The sequence below is a fragment of the Pediculus humanus genome, genomic scaffold (assembly GCF_000006295.1).
Source record: "Pediculus humanus corporis 1103172107781 genomic scaffold, whole genome shotgun sequence".
Lineage (NCBI taxonomy): Eukaryota > Metazoa > Arthropoda > Insecta > Psocodea > Pediculidae > Pediculus > Pediculus humanus.
In genome coordinates this window covers 136356-141198 of record NW_002987376.1, presented here as the reverse complement: position 1 = coordinate 141198, position 4843 = coordinate 136356, and positions in this window count along the sequence as shown.

The following is a 4843-nucleotide window of genomic DNA, read 5'->3' as shown; positions in this document are numbered from 1 at the left end:
GACAATTTGAATACCCAAATGCATTTTTATTTATACCTGAAAAAAAAAAAAAGTTCAACCGAGTTCAATTTATTATTATTATTATTATTATTATTATTACTCCCTTCAACATCCCTAATATCATATCCCCTCACTTGGTTTGTCACTAACTCCCAAAAAAAAGTGACCGGTATAATAAATATTCAAAGTGAGAAAAAAAATTTTTTTTTTTTTTTTTTAATATTTACGATGATGGTTGTTGTTCATCACGACCGCGAGTTGAGCTTCTGGTTATTTTTTTTTTTTTTTTTCCACGACAACAAACGTTTTTTTTTTTTTTTTTTTTTTTTTTTTTTTTTAATTAAAACGTCTGACCGCCGAACCGCGTTTAAAAAAAAAAACTTTTTTTTTTCCAATCTCGTTCAACTGACAGCCGCCGACTTCATAAAAAAAAAAAAAAAAAAAAATCAAACCGTGCAAACTATCGCGAGATAAATTTTAATTATAATAATCATCATTATCATAACAATTTCCAGACAGACGACAAACGAAGTAAAAAAAAAAATTCCAATTTTTTTTTAATAAACAAAACGATCGGAAAAGAAACAAACAAACAAACAACGCAACACGTCTTCGACGATTCGAATGATGATCTTAATCACTTTCTCCCTTCTCAACCCTTAAATAAATCGATTAATTAATTCATTTTAAATTGATGCAAACAAACAAACAAGTAAACGAACAAACAAGCAAGCAAACAAACAAACAAACAAACATAATCAAAATTATTTGATTTTTTTATTTAGTCAACATAATTTTCAACGGCTTCGTAACAAAATGTTTATAATGAGGTTACCGTGTCACTCTTTGAGTCCGTCAACCCGATCACCTTTCACCTTTCTCTTCCCCTCTACCCCTCCCCTCTTCTCCTTTACCCCCACTTTTTATTCATCCATTTCATTCCCTTTTCCTATTTACCACCTTTCATTTTTTAAAAAAATTTAAGAAAAAAAAATTCTCGTCGTGTGATTACGTAATTGAAATTTTGAGGAAATTCGTGTAACTAGAATGATGTCTCTTGTCTCGTGACACGTTTTAATATTTTTCACCTTATTTTAAATCGAACCGTTCGAAATTTTTTCCCGACGCCATTTTCACAGCTCCGAAAAAATGTTTTAAAAAAATTAATTTGTGCGTGTGCGTGTGTGTCGTCATCAATTTCACCTCATAATCATCATCATCATCATTATCGAAAAATGTTAACACAAACAAAATTTTACATAATAATAATAATAATAATAAAAGAATTTACATAAGCCAAGTTAAAATTTTTACTCATTAGCCAATGAATCGCGAATATTTTTTCCTTTTTTTTTTTTTTTTTTAAATAAAAAGTCGTATTGAGGATGACATTACCGCGCACTCACGCACTCACGCACACGCGTATTAATTAATATTAAAATGTTAATATTATTATTATTATTATTATTGTAATGCATTAAAACAAAATGTCGACCTCTCTCACCCAAAACTCGCATTAAAATCTTATTAATATCGTTTTTTTTTCTTCTTCTTCTTCACCCACGTTTCTCGTATTCGATTCCCTCGTTTAACAAACAAACAAACAAACTTGCTAATAATAATAATAATAATATCGTTTTATACATTTATTTTGGGTGAGGGTGAGGGTAGAGGGGAGGGATGGGAAAATCTCTAAAAATTATTTAAAGCTTCGATTTTTTTTTTTTTTTTTTGACTTTTCGAAACAAACAAAAAAAAAATTTATGTTCCAATTTGTTTTTTTTTCCTCCATTTTTTTTTTTTTTTTTTTTTTTGAAAAAAACGAACAAACGAGCAAACAAACGAGCGAACAAACGAACGAATCTATTGAAAATCAATAAATTTTTATATATTTTTACAACCTTTAAAAAAAATAAAATAAAATTTTAAAAAATCTAGTTTTGAACCTAATGAAATTCCAAAGTTTATTTTTTTATTTTTTTTTTTCGTTAAAACAGGTATTTCTTATAGGTTGATACTTTATTATTATTATTATTAAGTTTTTTTTTTTTTTTTTCGAAACATGGGCGCACTAATAATAATAATAATATTATTATTATTATTAATATTCATACTTTTTTCACATTTAACATTTTGAAATTCAATTATAATAAATTTAATATTAATAATAATAATAATAATAATAATAATAATAATAATAATAATAATAATATTCGTAAAATAAAAATAAAAATTTTCTTATCATTATCATTATTATTATTATTATTATTATTATTATTATTATTATTATTATTATGAAAGTGCAAAAAAACAAAATTTTTTCTTCTCTCTCTCTTTCTCTCTCTCTCTCTCTCTCTCTCTCTCATTCTGTCTCTCTCTCATTCTGTCTCTTCGTTCGCTCTCGAAATCCATTAAATATATAAAGTTATAACAAAAAAAAAAAAATCAAAAATCGCAAAACAACGACAAAAACGACAACAAAAACAACAACAACAAAAACTTAGAAAGAGACAACTCGATTCGACTAAAAACATAAAAAACATAAAAACATAAAAAAACATAAAAAAAAAAAAGAAACATGCAAAATTAATAAATCCGAATCGGTAAAAAAAAAATTTTTTGATAAAAAAAAAACAAGTTTTTAAAATATTTTGCTTCGTGATTTGCCGGGGCGAGGGGGTGCGCGGGGGGTTATGGTTTTCAAACCTTTTGCGGCCGCAATCCTTTTTTTTTCATCAAACCTTTTCGAAAGGGTCGAGAAAACATTATCGATCCATTTTTTTTTTTTTAATTAACCGAATCACGCGCGTAAAAAAAAAAAAAAAAAACGTGACGTTATGAAGGTAAACGAAAAAAAAAACACGAGAATGACAAAAAGTGACAGATAGATAGATGAATAAAGAGAGAGAGAGAGAGAGAGAGAGAGAGAGAGAGAGAGAGAGAAAGGAAAACAAACGAAACATTTTAAATAACATTAACATCAACTTCGTCTCGAGAATATAATAAAAAAAAAAATTTTTTTCTCAGAAATTATTGATGAATCCACTTATTTATTTAAAACAAAACAAACGACGAACAACAACAACAACAACCGGAGTAGTTAAGTTGTTGCGTTTGTTTGTTTGTCTTAACATCGTAAAATGAATTTTTTTTTTTTTGAAATTTAAAAGGAAAAAATAAAATTGTATAAAATTTTTGATAAAAATTCATCAAAGTCATTTTTCCTTTTAATACAAAATCCAAATCATTTCATAAAACATTAATCATATTTATTCCAACATATTAATTTATTGTTTTTTTAAAATATCGAATCGAATCGAATCACATTTCGAGAGTTTTTTTTTATCGAATCGATTTTCCAATAAATTCTCTCTCTCTCTTTCCTTCGCTACCCCTCTCCCTTCCATCCCCCAAAATTTTCTTTTTTTTTCTGTCTATATCCGCATTAGGAAGAGTCAAAAAAAAAAAAAAAAAAAATTACCAAATCGATATATCGAAATTAAAATAATAATAATAATAATCGAAAACAACTTTAAATTTTCGAGAGACGATATCTCGAATCGTAGTGACAACTTGTGACACGTTTCAACAAAAAAAAAAATTTTTTTATTTTTTTTTAATTAGTTATTTATGTTCTTTGTAAGTGGTTTTCACTCGCCATTTTTTTTTTTTTTTTTTTTTTTAAGGAAAAAAAAAATAAAAATTTTTTTTTTCTTTCTAAATTTTTTACGTGTGAACTCTCTCTCTCTCTCTCTCTTCCTCCTCCTTCCCCTCCCACTCTGCCCCCCTCTCTCTATTTCTTACCGTTCGTAGGAAGGGGGGAAAAAAATAAAAATAAATAAATAAATAACGCGGATTTGAAGTAAACATGAAAATTAAATTTCGCAACTATTTACAAAACAACTAAAAAAAATAAATAAATAAATAAATAAATAAAGCGTTAATAAATTTCTATGTATGAGTAAACGATTTTTCCTTGCCCCCGCTGCCACTTTCCATCCCTCCCCTCACCCCTCTGAAAGGTACAAAACATATCCACGCATAACAAAAAAAAAAAAAAAAAGTAAAAAAGAAAAACTTGTTTACATTTTATCTATGAAAACGTATTTAAATTTTTTATTATCATTATCATCATCATCATTATCATTATCATTATTATTTTCATTTATCCAAACTCGTTTTTCAATTATTTTTCTAAAATAAAAAATAAAAAAATAAAAAATTTTCCATATAAAAATTCACAAATGTAATGTTAAACGTACATTTAATAATAATAATAATAAAGTTTACGTTGTTCGATTTACGATGTTGGCAAAACTGTTTATACTTCCTTTCTCTCGGATTCAAAACAAATATCGGCCCACTAACGTTTTAATTCGGACGTGGCATTGACACACATACGTCATTTTTTCATATACCCTCGGGGTTGATGTCTCTACTCGCAGCGTCACCAACGAACGAGACACCGAATGATCACCGAGTGGTCACCGAGTGGTCACCGAGTGATCGATCTCACTTTATTTAAATTAATTGCGTAACCACGATGATGATGATGATGATGATGATGCTGCGAGAGACGTTCCATCATCATCGACTTCCACGACGTGAACATCATTTCCAAATTTTTTTTTTTTTTTTTTTTCAAATTCTATAACGACAGAAGGGGGAGGGGGGAGAAATAAAAAAAATCGAGGGTGACAACAACGCGACAACAACGTAAAACATCCGTGTGACGTTTTATAATAATAATAATAATAATAATAATAATAATAAGATTAACAATAGGCATGAAATTTTTTTTCTTATTTTTTTTCGGGGGAGGAAGGAGGAGGATGATGAGGAA